General features: G+C 30.3%; 1 long non-coding RNA gene across 2 annotated transcripts; it reads left to right on the forward strand.

Moving 5' to 3' along the window:
• Positions 1–431: 431 nt before the first annotated feature.
• LOC143247037 (uncharacterized) lies at positions 432–17,089 on the forward strand. Of its 2 annotated transcripts, XR_013026323.1 has the most exons (5): positions 432–9,783; positions 10,071–10,248; positions 11,188–11,213; positions 12,210–12,382; positions 14,143–17,089. It is a non-coding gene; the product is annotated as an uncharacterized LOC143247037 (long non-coding RNA). The 2 variants fall into 2 exon arrangements; XR_013026322.1 differs by having other exon boundaries at positions 432–10,248.
• Positions 17,090–19,064: the final 1,975 nt, after the last annotated feature.

Raw genomic sequence — 19,064 nt, forward strand, 5'->3', positions numbered from 1 at the left:
TTGATGTTTTTAAGTAAAAAAAAAGTTAACAATGTAACTATTTTGTAATGATAAAACAGGAGAAGTGCTAATAAACATGCATTATGTAATAAATAATAAACAGATTCATAAACTCTTTTTAACTATTGAACAATGTAATGATACCTCTGTGGATTCCTCAATCTGAATCTCAATTTCACTTGATGTTGATCTGATATATTTAGCACTTTCATAAGTGCTCGACTCAGACTCTGAATCTAACAGAAATAATAATAATAAAAACAATTAAAGAATACACAGAAATGGTAATTTTTTAATGTTGTTCACTGTTGAAATTAAAAGTAAATTGTAAGGAAAATCTGGTTTTCTTATGTCCAAATGTTTTTTACTTTTCAAATATTAACCTTTAAAATAAACAAACAAACACTACCTACACTAACCAGTCTTTTATATCTGCCAGGTTACGTTTTCAATGAGATAATGACAAACTGTAATTAGTGACCAATCAATCATAAAAAATGGCTCTAAATTAACTGTTTGTTGAATATAATCTCGTTAGCTGTAAATCTTTTTTTAGATATTAAAAAAAAATTCAGACTCAAAACAATTATAAATGTCATTTAACTACAGTGTCTCTGCAAATATTTGATTTACCATTCGTCACTTGAGTTATACCAGTTTCAGAGAATTTTGCCACGAATGATTTAGCCTTGACAAGGGCAAATTGAGGGGTGAAATTCCCTAAAACTGGTATAATGTTTCAACAAGTGGTAAATGAAACGAGAGATCTTACGTCACATTTATTATTTTAAATCCCTTTGGTAAATAATTCACAAGAATAAATTAAGAACATTAAGCATATTTTATGTACATATAAAACATTTTGTAGAATGGGCAAAAGCACATTTTTCTTTAGAAACAGTTGAAATGATAATATTAAATCAAAATTATTAAACACATATATAAAATGGCAAGAAAAACTTGTACCATTACAACACAGAAAACATGTTTCTTTTTCACTATTTATCTTGAAATATTTAATATTCTTATTCTGTACTTACCTGCTAAACTTCTTTGGCCTGTTTCCACATCAGGCTCTTCCCCACTCATTTTCTTAACTTTGAACAGCTAATCTGGATAACCAAATGTGACATTTACAGAAACTTTAAAACACACTACACTTGCTAAATATAACCATATATTATTCAACCAAATCACATGAAGTTATTTCAGAATTATTAGATGTTTTAAAGACACAAATTTAGCATTGTAGAAGACAAATATTATCCAGATATTGAATCAATATCAACATGTACGATCACAGACTGCAACAATGATTTGCATTTAACTTGATAAAACCATGTCAACTATCTTTACATAAAAAGCACTTTGATAAGAGACATCACATACATTAATGACACTTGTGTTAAGAGGTTTCATATAGGAATATTTAAAAAAATGTTTTTGATTTATTCTGTTAAAAAAAGTAGGGTAAATTTAACATCATATTTGTACAAATTATTATAATTTCAGAGATTAAAACTTTTTTTGTGTACAAAAGTTGTGCTATTTAAAAACAAACTAAAACTGATTCACTGTTCTTTTGTACCTGAGCTTTATGTAAATAAACTTTATTTTAACCCCAAGTTAATTCCAAAGAAAGCCCTACACCACAGTTATTCTTTTTCCAAAAGACATGAGGAAGCTTACATTACCCCCCCAAAAATACTCAACTCCACCTAAAGTTTTTGAAATTTCAAGGGATTTACATTTTGGAGATAAATTTTGTTTATTGCTGATTCAACTGTAGCATTTTAGACACTTGTAAAAAATAAAATGTTAGGAAGTGCAACAAAAACATGTTTAACAAACGGATTAATATAAATATCTACTTATTTACCACACAGTGATAACAATGATATTCACAACACAAAGAGTGATCACTTAACATTGTATTCAATATTTTAATGTCATAAATTATTATGTTATGCTATTACATATTATTTGACATAAAATTTCTACTGAGAATTTATACTGATATGTACTGTTATTTGTTTTTTATGATTCATTACATTTTTATATTACATGTGGTTTAGTTTATAATGTCTTGCAAAGTCACATAAAGGCTCTTGATGCTAGCTTTCTCTAATTTAACAGTGAATGCAGCTAGTCATCACCACCCAAAGCCAACGCTTGTGCTACTCTTTTACCAGTGAATAGTGGGGGTGACTTTTATAATAAAATAACCTTAATTGAAAGGGTGAGCATGCTTGTTGGAATGGGGATTTGAACTCACAACCTTCAGATTGCAAGTGGAGTACCCTACCCATCTGACCATGTCAAACACATATTATACATGTATTAGTATATATCACAAAAATTGTGCTATTACTGTTAGGGTATGTGAAACCTATTTTGTATGATTCCTCGAATTCATTAAGAATTCTCTGCTATGAACAAGTAGATCTAGGCCTAATAAAGTAGGCCTAACTGGTCAAACTGTGGCCTGAAGTAGGGCTATTTTTAGCTAAATCATAAAAAGTTGCATGCAGCTCAATTTTTTTACAGGAGACCTGACAGACTTTTAATTACAACAATTGCTGATTTATCAACTGATAAATGATGTTATAGGAAATTAGAAAAAGAAATCAGCTTTGTATCATATTAAGTCTTAGAGCTATGGCTTATTACATAAACCAATGTTTTTTAAGATTTTGGGGTTTCAGGTCATTTTACTGCCTTATACAATGCAAATCTTAAGAGAGATAAACTTGGTGTGAGACTGTTGTTGAATTCTGTGAGATTAATTCAGTCTGTGTAGCAAATTTCAGCCTTCTACCACCATTACTCTTGCAACTTTAAGCAGCCAAAGTTGCCCAAAAAAATGAATTTGCCCCCCCCCCCAATTAAATTTTACAGGGCTGTAATTCAGAAACTATTAGAGATATTGATCTAATCTTTGGCAATTTTTCATTATATGGGTAGATGAGCACTTGAATTTTTTTCAAGGCATTCTGTGGGGGTCACCTGCCAGTCCCATGGATGATTTGACCATTGAATGACCCTTCAGCTTCTTCCTCAAACTTAAAAGTTTAGAGTTTGACAAGGTGGAAGGAAACCAACTCTTCCCCTTTTCCAATACGTGAGTGGACCTTTGATAAACATGTAGAGCAACTAAGTAGGAAATGGATTGGTAGACAATCCAAATCACATATTCTTTGATGACAAGACAAAGCCACTTTTAGAGAAAATTATCTATTGAAAAACGGTAGGTGTGGGTAGAAAAAACAAACGATGTTTCGACTTTCTTCAGTCATCGTCATGTTCACAAAGAAAGAAAGGGTTACCAACCAGTAGCTGACTACATGTTTGAAGGTGGTTGTGTAACTGAGTGTAGGAATGTAGAGGGCATGTTTAGATGTTTGATTATATTTAGATATAAACCAATACAAAGGAACACCTTTATTTTGTGCTTGAGTTGTAGTATAGGAAGGCTTCTTTAATTTTGCATTTGTTTGTTTGTTTCTTTATTTAGGGTTTTGGTGTTTTCTATGGTTATGTTGTGTTTATTTGATTTGCAGTATTTAAAAACGTGAAGGTGACTTTTTATGTTTGTTGAATCTGGTTTCCATTTTTCTACTTGTTTTTCCAATATAGAAGTCATGGCAGTTATCACATTGTATTTTATAATGTTGGTGTTTGTTGTGTTTGTCAGTGTTTTTATATAGTATAGACCTTAGTTATGTGCCTGATTTTGGTATTAACTGGAATGTCATATTTTGTTGCTAGTTTTTTACCAAATTTATTTTTCTGCTGATGTTGGGAATATGTGATATGCGGCCTGATATGGTTTTGTGATTTTTTTAAATTGTGGGGTATATTTACTTTTGCTAGTTGATTTTGCTTTTTGTCCATGTGTGTGTGTAAACATTATACGCATTATGTGAGTAATAAAAATGAGTGTGATAAAAAGGTTGCAGAGCAGTTGAAAAATTTAAATTTATATATGTCAAACATATTTTTGTAGAATTGAATATTATCTGTGAAACATCTTCTAATTGTACATAATTTTATATGTTAATAAAGTGAATGAATGTGTTGTTAAGGCATTTAGTGTAAACTGATTGACAGTTAAGATACCAGTTTTGTTACCAGTTAAACCCTTTCATTAAATAATTGGTTTGAGAAACATGCCAATTGTATAATGTAAATATAAATGAAGGTTATTAAAATGAGACCTTGGAGTTAATTGGCTAATGTAGTTACAGCTTAAATCATGACAAAATTAAATTATATATGTATTTTCTCATTACCAGGTTCTAATATAACATTGTTAGGAAAGCTGAAGGATTTGGTTGGAAAAAGAAAGGGAAAAGACAGTCATAAAAAACAGTAATTAAAGCTGATACTGAGGTTTTATATTGAAAGTACATAGCCAATAAGGAAAGTGGACATCGGTTATATTTTACGATGTTTCTGATTACATTATATTTCCCTTTTCTTTGTCTTTTAGAACATTGATCATGATGTAATCTCACAAAGATAAAGATTTTTGTGAAAATCAGCAATATTTTTGTTGCAATGATGCTATCAACAGTGAGGTATTTTGTGTTTGGTTTATAACATCCAACCATTTATTCAGAATGTCTTGGGATAATACAACATTTGTTAGTTTAAAAGTTCTAACTTGAAAGAATTTTCAGATATTGTATCAAGACCTAAACACCAAATTAGTAATTTAGATAAGTTCTTTAGTGTTAATATTTCTACTTGACACACATAAAGTTTCAATTCTGCATAATATACTGTTGTTTGCTTTTATACATAATATACTGTTGTTAGATTTGTCATCTAAAAACTAAATTGTAAATATAAAGTTTTAATCAAGTATTTGTAGATGTAATTATGCATGTGTATGAAATTTAAACAAAATGTATTTCTTGGTCTTACTTGTAGTAAATCAATATACCTACCAAAATTATAATCACCACACAATATTATTAACACCTGTGGTGTTAATGTGATAACTTTCTGAAATACATATGTAAATGTGAGAATTATCTGATGCATGATTTTTTAAAAAATGTAAGTTTTTAAAATTAAAATACTAACATTGTATTTGAATAACATTAGTGTTTAATGCAGTGGTTTCCAACCAGGGGTGCTCGTTTCATTTCAGTTTTTTTTGTGTTTATATTAAGGGTACTGTCCTATATATTCAAAAATTGTGCCATGCTTTGAAAAACTTGTAAGAAATAAACAGGAACAAAAGAATCATTAAATATAAATTGGCTTATGAACATTTCAAAATCAGAAATTTCATTTCATGCATGGATGAAAATTTATTTTTTTGTAGGTCATGTAGGGTTTATGCAACTTTTAGTTTGTTGTAATATTTTTCTTTTCCAAATGTTTCGTTTTTGTTTATATATCATTAAAAACTAATTATAAAAATTTGTTTTGCCCACCTTCATTTTTATTCTTAAATAAATAATTACTGTAAGGGGTGCAAGAACATATTAAAATGTTTTAGTGGTTTGGGGCAAAAAAAGGTTGGGAACCACTGGTTTAATGGATATTAACAGTAGGGTTTAATGTTGTTATTAAATGGTGCAAATAAAGTATAAACACTTGTTTTTACTGGGCAGTTCTCCTTAATTTTTTTGAATTAGAAATGAAACCACACATTTCTACTTATTAAAATTCCTGATCTTCATCCTTACAAAACGTTATGAAATAGAACTAAACAAAACTACAGATCCTATCTTATAAGAACTGTTAACCTTGCTCTTCCTGTTGACTGTAGGGAACTTGTATTGTGAAGATCAGTCACACTGTTTGTTGGTAAAAGAGTAACCTAAGACTTGGCAGTGGGTGGTGCTGACTAGGTGTCTTCCCTTTAGTCTCTCCTTATTTAATTAGAGATGACAAGTTGCACTAGAAAGTAATATTGTAATTATTTTTAGATTATTGAAAAGATTGAAAGGGTTTCCTCCTGAATGGTAGATGTATCGTGAATTGATGGACTTGCAGTAAGGGGTCAGCTACAAAACCCATGCTTTTCACTCCAGGGGTTCTGCATTTTTCAGGATATGTGCAATTAAACAGTGAATTTTATTAAATGACTTATTCATGTGATTAATAGTGTACAATTATCAGTTTTTTGGTTCAATCGGTAAATAGGTTTTGTCTGTCATGACAGTTGTTATCAAAGTTTTTACAGCTATACAACTTGAGACCAGTTATTCAAACTGGTGTATAAATAAATTGAGACACCTAAAGTAAATTCCATTTGATGCTTTTTATCTTAGTTATGTAATGGTAGATTTTATTAGCCTAAACTTGGAAACTTTAAACATCAGTAACATTAAAATTCTCAAATAAATTTAGTAGTTTACAAACTGTTTTTTTTTTTATATAGCACAAACACCATGTGGTTATACATTGCATTAGACTACATCATGTTTAACTATACCCAATACCAGCTTGATCAGATTATTAAAAATACGATATGTATGTTAATTACATTTGTTGAAATTTTTTTTTTTCACTTCAGATTAAGAGTATCCTTTACTTTTTAAGAAAAGCAAAAGTTCAAAATGTTTGTTAAACACTAACTATACATTTTTGTAAATGATATGCTGGTTATTTATTAATATAGTGAAAATGTAAACTTAGATGTCTGTGCAGTTTCAATCACAAATTTATTTATTGTAGATGTTTTATTCTATTCAAATAAATAATAAGTACCACTTAAGTATGTGGCCTCATATCTTCTAGTAATCAATTTATTTAAGCAGTATAAGGAATTATTTAATCATGTACATAATCCAACAATTAACTATTAATAAAATATATATGTATATTTTAGTAGTTTTTAACCATAATCAGTTTGTTGCTCATGTCACCATTGTCTAATAACTCATTTGTAAGGTCTTTAATTATGATTGATGACATTTTGGTAATTTTTGCAAAGCTATGCAAATACCATCCTCCCTAGCTTTCCTTAATTTTTTAACTGATAAAGTTAGCTAGCCAACTCTAGCCAGCTGGTTGGGTTACTCTAATCAAACACTGGAATCATCACTGGTTTTAACACACCCATGGCCCAAACATGGGAAAAGCATTTTAGTTACATTACCATTGGATTCTAAGTCCAGTAAACCAAAAAAAAAAAGGCTAAACTTGGACAGTGCTCTTTGTCAGCTCTCATTCTCAAAATTAAGCATTCAGTCTGATAAGGAAAATTTAAGTTCCTTGTTTAGCTAATAAAGTTCTCAAGTTGAACAAGTTAAGTAGTTGTTTATAAATGTCTTATACAGTCTTTAACCTCATGCATTGGTAAATTTTTTTTAACAGATTACATTGTACCTATAATAAAAATGCAAATATTATTAGAAGGTTTAACAATATAACAAAATGTCATAATCTGAGTATCTGTACTAGATATAGGAGTATATAGTAAAGGATATCACATGCTTAAAAAAAATAATTTTACTACAAGCTCCAAGTGGACACACCCATAATATTTCTCTGTACCCTGTGTTTGGGACATGATAAAGTCAATATGCTGGATTGATTTTAGACTGTAATTGTTTTATTTTTTCAAAAATGTTATTACCATTACAGGAGAACACATGGTTTGGGCAACATGTTAGAGTCATGCTTTCAATTATTTTGTTTGTGTTATTGCTCTGATATTAAATTTTTCTGCTGGTGACATGCTACTTTTAACACCCCACCATTGTTTATTTCATTGGTTTGCTGGAAAAACACTTAATGCAATCTAAACACATTATCTTTGTTTGGAAATTCTGTCCATCCTCTATCATTTATAAATTATTACAATTATGTACTCATGGAAATTTACCCCAGAACTGTGGTGACATCAAATTAAACACTTAGGAAAGCCAAGTCCTTAAGTCATTACAGTTATTATTTGGTAAAGCATTATCTGTACCATAGTAAACAGACCTAAACTTAAATATTAGTATAAAGAAACCTCAACAAAAGTTACATGTAGAAGTAATAACATTATTAATGTTAAAATCAAAATTGTTTTATGGATTGATAAATTGCAGTACATTAGTTTTCCAGATGTGCTGTAGAAAGTTTTACAGAAATATTTTTGTTCAGCAACTCAAACATATTTACATGTTTCTGCACATTTCATATACATTCTTAAAGTAAAGAAGGATTATCCCATTTTTGAAGCTCAGCCATCATATTAGTGCTACTACCAACAAACTTAATTTCTAGTGTAATAACAACTGGAAGAATGGAAGTTTACATAAAATTCTGTTTTGTACACCAATAGGAATTTTACCCTCAATTTTAGTGCTGTAAATCTGAAAACTTACTACTGTCCCATCTGGGGAATATTTGCATTGCAAAAAAAGGTTCAGTGGCACTTTACTAATTGTTTAATTTTTGTTTGGAAGAATTAGAGGGTTCTCCTGTACTCTTACCATAGTCTCCTTGAAGACTTTATGGATTACTTTGAACACATTGGGGGAAGATTTACATCGCTTTCACTTAATGCATGTGAAAAAATACTTGAGCTGTCTTAGAATCTGGAATTAATGTTCTTGCAAGTGATCTCCCAAACATAGATGTTCCCACATAAATTAATGGATTGGCAATTTTACTTGCAACTTAGGTAAATGAAAAACATTAATATCTATTTCACCAAAGCAAACAGCAAATGACAGTGGTTCCATTTTGTGGTTATCTGAAGTTAGCTTGTCATTTATAATGTTCTAATCTGTCTTTTGTTAGACACAGCTACCCATTGGCATCCTTCACCTGACTAGTACAGGAAAATCCATCAAGTTATTCCTTCAGAAACACGATTCATATTCCAACATTAGGCACACCTACTCAGTTCTAGTATTCTAATTTACTTTTTCTAGGCACAGTTACTCAAGTCTTAATTTTCTGTTCTACTTTTTGTTAGGCACAACTACTTTCTAATCAACCTTTCTCTGAACTTGGCTACCTAATTCTAACATTTTAATCTGCCTTTTACTAGGAACAGCTAGCCAGCTCTGATGTACTAATATACCTTTGGCCAGGCTCTTATTTTAAAAACTTTATGAAAAGATAAGAAACATTATTAAAAAGTTAACAGCAAACTGGTTAGGAAAGATCCTTAAATCATACTGATTATTTTGGTGAAATCACAGTTCTTGGGAAGTAATTACCATTGTAATTACTGTCAAGTAATCTTGACTTTCAGAAACCATTAAGTTGCTCTGTGTAGAAAAACAAACTGATTGTAGCCAGGATTAAATTAATCCAGAATTCAAGAAGTGTACAACATCACTGTTATAAAAGAAATTGATAATTTTTATTGCTTAGTGTGAAAAGTTTACTTAATACTTTCTTCTAGTGTGATTGAAGATTTATCTCTGTTGGTTGGCATTTGATAAATACTAACACAATAAATTACTTGTCAAACCTAAGTTTTTACAGTGTATATATGTGCACTTGCACTGCTGGTTTATTTGAATTTTGTAATTTTAAAGAAATTTAAGAAGAGAGTTTGCTTTAACTATTATTCTTATAAAGGTAACCAATAAAATAATGTTTTTTTTATAATAGAAAATCTTTATAGATACATGTAACTGTAAAATATTTCTTTCCATTTCTGCTTCAGGTGCATACTCTAGTCATAACTATGAAATGCTTCTGAGGGAAATAATGTATTAGAATCATAAACCAGCTTACTATCTCAACCATGCCTTCAAACTGGTCTGCTCAGGTCTGAACGGTCAATTCATTAGCAATGAATACATCCAAACAGTAAGACAAACTGCAGTTCACAAAGTAATTTATGAAATTACTTAAGAAATTTTAGACCATATGCATTTTTCATTAAAATATTTTTTATCATTAAAGTGGCATTAAATGTACAAACTTTAAATGAATAGTTTTATTTAAATAGTTGTCGTTCTGACATTGAGTTTTACTGTGAACTGTTATTAACTGTTTTCTCTTGAAAAAGAAGAATTACATATGATTGAGGTGTTTAAGATTGTTACAAAATTGATGATGCAGATGTGTTATCTTTTTTTTTCTTGTTTTCTCAGTAACAGTGAGAATAAAGTAAGGGTTAGGGTCAGATTTAAACAGGGTAAGAGGAATCAGCTCAGACAACTTCAATTTAAGGAGGTTTAAGAGAAAGCCTGAGCACCATGACCATGCAAGCAGCATATGTCACAAGTAAATTATTAGAAAACAGTGAAGCCGTTGCTAGAACTTCAGCTAGTAAGTAGCATTTCTACTCGTATGTTTCATGTAGTAAATCAAGTTTGTGAACAATACAGAATACTCACTCATTGTTTGTCTAATCACCATACCATAAAGTATACCATTTCTTATGTGGCCTCATATCTTCTAGTAATCAATTTATTTAAGCAGTATGAGGAATTATTTAATCATGTACATAATCCAACAATTAACTATTAATAAAATATATATGTATATTTTGGTAGTTTTTAACCATAATCAGTTTGTTGACATATCACCATTGTCTAATAACTCATTCGTAACTTATTTATTGCTTGTGTAGCATTATAAGAACAAAGATAACTTCTGAGTTCTGTAGACTGATTAGGCAAAACTCAAAGAGTCTTGAACATTGCCAGTCTCATGGAATAAGACAAAGAGGTTGGAAGTGTTCAGTAAGTTAGTGATTAAATGATTTAGGAGAGTGCTCTTTCTGTGATTACATTGTGTGACATATGTTTAATTAAGTCTGATCAGAATGAGCTGTGTACTTAGAGAGAAACTAAAAATATATTTGGAAACAAGCATGGATAAATAAATATGCTTATCTTATGTTTTAATTTATAGCAATTAGAATGCATTTTTTCATAAGTTGGGTAATGTCACTGTTAATGATAGTGTTAACCAGAATTCTACTAATATTTCATGAAGTTCAGCCAGTTTAGGATATTTAGGTTAGTCCTAAATATATGTGAAGCTGACAAAGCAAAACAGAATTTTGCAATAAAAATATAATAATAAAGAATGACTCAAAATAAAATGTAATAACATTCAATATACTAAGCATTGTAATTAATATTGTTATTAAAAGTTAATATAGTATATACCTTACTTAGGGAACACAAACTACTGTCATAAACTTGTTTGGAAAAGTAACCTTAGTATAAACATGACTGGTTTTTCTCTCTTTTTCCTTAGCACTTCTTTTGATGAAAGAAAACTCGGTAAGCTATCCCTATTTTCTAGCTTCTGACACAAGTAACGTCTATGACAATATATGAGAAACCTATAATTGTTTCAGTCAAGGGCAGTAATTTTCCAATAATACAATCAAAAACTAATGTTTATTAAGATGAAGAATGATAAATAAGCAAAATTTAAATAATGCATGCAAGTATAACAATATTGAGTGTAATACAGAGAAAACATGTTAAATATAATGTGATATATAATGTTTGTTTCAACTAACCCTGTAACAAACACACAAAGGAAGTAATAAATTACATTAAATCTTGAGTAAAATCCAAAAAGGGGACAACATAAGCTTCTAGCAAATAGAAAATTCAATGAAAATAATAGTAGCCAAAAAGGAAAGCAATAGCAGTTGTTAATGTAACTAAGAAAGTAATATTTTAAAGACTATTGTAAATGTGATTGTCATACTATATATGGAACTTATATGGCTAATATTGACTAAATATAATAATAGTAATAACTAAAGGTAACAATATGTCAACATATTACAATTTGTTCCCTAATATTTACTGTAAACAGTATACCAAGGAAATAAATCTAGACTTGAATGTTTTTAAAAGATTGATATAATCAGTAAAACTTCTAAAACTCATAATCTTAGATAGAATATTATTGAATTTTATGCTTAAAATGTGCAATATTTGAATAGTCTAAAGATATCTTACATTTGTAAAGACTATAGTGAACCTATGAAATGCATACTAAAAACCACCATAGATCCAGGTTTAAGCATTATCTTGTGGAACATATTTGTCAACCATGTGAGTTTGTTTCTTCACAAAGAAAAAATAACACACAAATTAGTATGGGATTATAGCCACTCCAAAATGCACTTTAGTTACCCTATATTTTCTCCAGCCACCCTCCACCTGGCTAAACCTGAAGTTGAGGTCACCTGTATTATCATCTATATTGGGTGTTTTGTATAACTTGCAAACTAATAAAGTAAAAATGTTTATTTCCAGGTCATACTGTCACTGTCATTATTATCATCTGTGTTGGGTTTTTGGTGTTCATGATTGTACTGGGAGTAATTAGAATTCGAGCATCCCATCGTCAATTGCAAGGCAACTGCTGAGATGACCATGAAATGGCATGGGATGGTAACTTTTTGACCATTACAGTAAACCCAATGGAAGTGAGTTTATCAGAAAGCCATGTTGTCACAATATTATTAATGGAAAGTTCTAAACGTTTCAGTATATATATTTTATTAATCAATCAGTAAAATGTAGTTTTGCCAAATGACATATCAGTTAATAGATAGTTTACACATACAGTGTATCTATATGCATGGTATATACAGTAAGGAAAAAAATGTATATATATGTATATAATATGAATGATCAGGCAAACTTAGAATAAGTCAGAATAGTTATTTTTTAACATTTCGATTACACCCTTGTATGTTCTCAAAATAAAAGAAAAACTTTATATGTTGTTCAAACTGTACAAAAGATATGTGGAAAAAGAACTGTTTTGTACATAGTCATGGAGCAGAGCCTCAGTATACACAAATTGTTATATGATATAAATTTTAATAATAAATAAAAGACAGCAATGTGTTTAATATAAGAAGTTATACATATACTTTATGCATATGTACACTGACATCAAAAAACACACTATGATGCCTACCCAGTGTGTTGTACAAATACACTCTGTAAACATAAAGAAACAGGCTCATAAGATAGATAGATTAATTGTGGTGAAGTGTATACAACACATCAATTTACTGTAAAATAGTTGGTTTGATCTTTTGCATAAGACCAACGTCTAAAAATACATTGAAGTCAGCCAAAACTGTTGTAGTAGTATGTTAAACATGAATGTGTTAGGTATTTTGGAAAAAATGTAGAGGATCATGTATGTTACAGTGGCTTTATTGTACTTGCTTTGGCCATGTGAACAGATACCATCTGTGAGGTATGTGCAGTCTACTCTCCATGAAGGGCCTGGTGCATGTCATTCTCAAGAATGTTCAACCATTTTTTTACTTACAATATTCTTTCAACTCCAGAATACTGAGAATTTGATGATAAATATATAACTCTTGTATTATCTTTTATCAAAATGATTCTTGAACATGGGTTTAGAGGCATGAAGATAATCAGCATGGAGTTGTAGAGAATGTTACAGTGAAGATCCAGGGACAGGAAGACGAACAAATTGATCATGATTGTGTTGTGCTAATGTAGAGGGAGTTATGGACGATATTATAGTGTGGGTCAAGCTCTGTTATTTGGGCATAATACTTTGTGTTATTAAGAGTTGTACATTACCATGACCTTAATTATCGATACCTTAAATGGGTATGTTCTGTAAGGTATGGCAGTTTTCTAACCAAAGTCAATATGTTATGCTAACAGAAAAATGATCTCTGATAAGAAGCACATTATATTCATGTGTAATCACACATACAGTAAAATATTAGTGTTGTCAATCAGCTGAGATAAAATCCACTTCATAATATAATTTAATATTTTTAGAATTGTCTGAAAAGGTTTGTATTAAAAAACTACGAGCTTAGCATTCCATCTGTTTTAAGTACCTAAGTTTTCAAAACAACAATAAATGGAAACTAAATATGCCTGTCAGCTGATAATTAAGAGAATGCTTCACGGAATGTAAACTGTTATAGTTTACATTAGTTTAGTTTATCCAGTTAAGATAAAATGAGGTTGAAGTGATATATTATTTGGATAATGTGGCATTTTTATTTTATGTGAAAACCATTCACTTTAGAAAGAAATGTAAAGTCATCATTTATTCATATGAAAATATAACAAAAAGTGTTCCTGAAGAAAACCCTTATTTTATGTTGAAATGTAACTTTAAAAGTTCAGATATTGAAAACAAAAATATTTTGTCATATTTGTCTTCTTTTTTACCAACAAGTCCAAGAAATTCCAACATCTCAGAAAGAACAAACTGAAATTAGTGACAGCTTGGATGATGGTCGTTGTGACTGAAAAACCTAAAGCTCTTGGACTGGATTGCAACAACTCCAAACTTAAAATCTATGTTACAGATAGCTAAGCTGCCACCCATGCAATAATAATTTTACAATGCAATTCACTTAGTGTCGTGTATCGGTGGCAGCCGCTTCATATTGGATGCATTCCTAGATGACACATAGTGAAAACCAGTGACGTGTTTTAAACATAGCTATTTTATTGTTTCATCAGCTTGGTAAAGATAGCTCTCATTCATCCTTTAAAAAGAAAAAAGCAAAAAAAAACATTTTATTATTGAGGAAACCTGGTTATTTTTGCGGTGGTCATGAAACAGATGCTATATTTTAGAATGGTATAAAAGGAAAATCAAATATCAGTTTCCTGTCTCAAGGTGATAAAGTTAGGTCTTTTTGTTATTGATATTGTAGACAATACAGTTTCTTTAGTTTCTTGTAGTTTGTTCAGTTCATTGTTCAAGAGATATCCTACAATAATCGTTTCTCATCCAACAATTATTTAGAATAACTAAATTAGATGATAACTTTCAGTATTTTTATTCTTCTGTGTAACTTATAGCTGCAACCCACAGATCTTCCAGTGAAACTTTTGAAAGTTCAAATACATTTCTCTGGCTTCTTATTGTCTACTTTTGCACAAACTAGATCAAAACAAAGTTTAATGACCTATCCATGAAAATATAAAGATTTTGCAATTTGTTCAATTGGAGAGGAAAATTCAGACTCCATGAAGAAAATTATCAGAATTTCTATAGTGGAATCTCTGTCATCTCAGATATAGTAATGGAAATTGTTTAGATGGATATACAAATTCACATTTATTATTGGCGAACTATGAATTTCTGGAACTATAATTTTCACTATATTTTAGAAAAGGAACCTTTACTATTTCTATGACCCCCTGGGAGGTCAGGGCATACTTCTCATTAAAATCTTTATAATAATTGTGAGTTTTTTTGTTGTTATTGTTCATAGTATTTGATATATTTAAATTATTATTTTTGACACTGATTTAAATTTAATGTAGGTAATAAACCAGGAAACATTTTTACTTATTAGACTGCTGTATCTTTTCAACTTGGATGTAGGTTGTGATTATAGTTGGTGAAAGATAAGCAACTCATTAGTTAATAGTGAATACTCTAGTTTTCCTGTAGACATCTGAACCATGTTACATGCATAGAAACTTGAACATTTAAAATTACTGCAGCCTATACAGAAAATGCAAGGCTATATGAACATACATATCCTGAATATCCTGCAATTCTTTTCAAAGACATGCCTTTGTATGCATCTTTATCAGATTGTAAAATGATTATTAATGTAATACCTAGGATTAGTCTTTCCTTTATTTCATTAAATATTGTAACTTTAATGAGGTTTAATAAACTTGTTCTGTGTGTTAGTTATAAGTTGTTGAAGAGTTTCAAAGAAGGTTTTTTACAACGATGCATCTTACTTCAGTAAGTAATGGGTCACATCAGAAGAAAGCTTGTTTAGCAAATATTTTTTTTGTAAATTTAATCAAATTCAATTATATTATGAGCAGGTTTTCTCTTGCTGTAAGGGTATTTTAAGCAGTGTAGACATAGTACAGGTTTTGGCTTTTATGGACTGCTCCTGCCAGTTTCTAGAGTGGGGTAATGTTTGGGTTTCTATAGCAAGGCCTTCTTGGGATCAGAATAGACTGAAACACTGTCCTACTCTGCAAACAAGCAGTAGCAACCCTTCAAAGTTAAAACTCTACCAACTTTTCTGTGAAATTGTTGTACGCGCATGAAAAACCGGAATTTCAAAACAAAAGGAACCATTTACTCATTTGTTGGCTTTGTAAACTTAGATTATGTATGTTCTGATGAGTTGTAATAAATGAAAATCTTTGAAAGCCATGTAATTACAAGGGTACATGTATTTATATTTACTTAGATGTTGTTCTATAGTAGAATTCAATTATGGTGATTTGAAATTTCTCATGTAAGAACTTGTTTGACATTTTTTCATTGAAACAATCACAACACTTGTTCTATCAGTTGTACATATGTACTCTTTTGCTTTAGTGTTACATTGTTATTCAGAGAGTGCTTTTCTTCTTATGATATAAATGATCATAAGTTCGAAAACATTCTTTATTCTTTCAGCTGCTTTCATCATTCAAGCATATAGCTAGAGCTGGTTTCCTGGTTATTAAAAAAATAAGTGCTTATTTCCTATAGGTGGGCTGGTGCAAAATGTATTTTCTACTAAACAGTATACTGATCTACTTAACGTTTTCCCTTTTTTTGTTGACTGTAAATTTGTAATTAATTTGTTAATATAATTATTCAAGTAGGTGTTAGATAGATGTTCTGTGACTCAGAATGTTGTTATAATTTGTGTTAAAATTTTAAGTATTTGGTTTACTGTTCTTGTTTAATTAAAATCTTAAATATTGATTAGGTTTTGTTAGAGTCATGCTAATATGTATGTGCAAATACATACACACAGGCTGATATAATTAAATAAGTTGCAGTTTAATTTTAATTTCTGTAAAAAAACCTGGATGAATTTCATCATCTAGGTAAATTTTGTAGACATTTTTATTAAGACAAATATACTGAAACTCTTGGTTTTGATTATGAAAGATTTATTACAGTTTTATTGTTGTAATATTCATTTGTGTATTGTATATTGTTGAATTTGCAATAAACACCAGAATCCCCACTACGGATTATTTTTTTAGTTTGTAACCTAAGTAAAAAATTCTGAATGAACAATATTTATATTCAGGTATTACCTCCGAATTTGTTTAATAATAAAAAAAGGTACCTTGCAAAAATTTGAAACATTTATAATATTGGACCAAATATATAATCGTTTACGTACCTGATAATTTTTATAAAGTTTATGAGCATTTTGTGTTTCATAATTCAAGTGTTACGAGTATAGGTATTTATTACTAGAATGTTAAATAAAGAAAACTGATATCTCCCTGTAAATAACAGGTGCACGTTGGATTTTGTAGAAGAGATTGTTTAAAATATTGTTAAATTATTATTATTGCTCTTAGATAAGTGTTTTTCAAACGGTGGGTTGTGAGCAGATTTCCAGGAGGTGTTCCTGGAACAGATTCAACTCTGTTTTGAGTCTTCCAGATGTCTGAGAGGTACACATATCACCTTTTTTCATGGATTATGACGAATTGCGCCAAGATACATCAAGTCTTACCCTTGTAGAGGTAATGAGGTCGTGACGACCAAAGTCCAGACACCTGGGTCATCTGACAAATCCGGCTGAGATACGCTACTTTAGTCTGCCACTGCTAAAATAGTGACGGCTAGCTCAGAATAGCCATTAGGTAACTTTGTACAAAGTTCAAACCAATTTCAATTAATAATATTATGCTTTTAATATATAGCTTAAAAATCTGATTTGTCAGTCAATTAAATAAAATTGATAATCATATCAATTCAATTAACTAATGTGAGTCACACCATAACTGAAAATATGAACAATACCGAAACCACTAGTACATCTATTGTATCCCAGCCGGCCTGATAATCTTTGGTACTGAGCGAAAGCTTTGTTGGCACTGGATTTAATAATTATGGATATCTTTCTTTGATTTCACCCATAAGTTGTTAGACATTATTTCTATTCTTAATAACTCTCAATTTTATTAGCTTCTCAAAAAAAGTGTTCAACCTTACCAAATGAGAATAGCGTACGTTATAACATAACAACTAGGTAGCAAATAAATTCTCATTTATATGCAAAAACGGCTCGTTTGGGCTGAGAAAACACTTTACATAGAAGGTCGAAACGTTGTTCGCTCTTCTATGTAAAGTGTTTTCTCAGCCCAAACGAGCCGTTTTTGCATATAAATTTCTCAACAAGTGGGTTTCTCGTCATCACTGAAATAAATTCTCAGCTATTACTCGTGTTAATAAAAAGCTCGCTACTTGCCAGCTCATCAGAACTCCACTTCTTACCAGTTTATAAGAAGGTGGATTTATTACCTTATCCATAACATACGAGTAGAAAAACTACAATATTCTATTTTGTATGAATAGAAATCCCTACCGTGTAGGGATACATTCATACCCCAATGTTACGATATTTATTTTCTAAAAAAGACGTGTGTATGTTTTATCCTCATATGTCAGAGCATGCATACCCTAGTTGTCAAACCCAGTGCCGTATTTAGGCAGGGGGCTCAGTCCCAGGGCCCATTGATAATTTTAGTCTATGTAAAATTGCATGGGATGTATGGCTCACGAAAAAATATTAATCCCTAGCCTTACAGAACTTTAAATCCACCACTGGTTAAACTATCTGTAATCAGTCAAACAAATAGTACAATTTAAAACTGTAGTGGTGTGTACAACGTGTTTTTTGTTGTTGTTTTTTCTTGTATTATATCACATAATCTTTTACTTCTCCTCCATTAAAATTCATCTCCGACACTCGTCAGTTTCTACAATGAAACAATTCGGCCTCCATTCTTTAAACGATCTTAGTATTTTTTCTGTTTATTACAGTTGTGAATATTCTTCATGGAGCTGTTTGTTAAAAGTTCAAGCATATTGTGTCTGAGCTCGAGGGTTGCGAGTGATGTAGATTTTATCTTTCACAGGTAATAATAAATAACATCGGGGAAAAGAACTGTTTTGTATCATATTACAAGATACGGCTTGTACAGTGAGTAATATTTTTTAGAATAGGTAGGAAGTTTCGATCCACTGGTGCAATCATTCTTTGGCACACAAGTTGCAATATAGTAAATAAACTAAACGAAAGGATTAAAGAACTGTCTTGCAAGTTTTGAGTAGTCTCTACATAGTTTTCTGAAATCAAAACTTTAATAGTT

This window comes from Tachypleus tridentatus, chromosome 3, assembly GCF_004210375.1.
Source record: "Tachypleus tridentatus isolate NWPU-2018 chromosome 3, ASM421037v1, whole genome shotgun sequence".
NCBI lineage: Eukaryota > Metazoa > Arthropoda > Merostomata > Xiphosura > Limulidae > Tachypleus > Tachypleus tridentatus.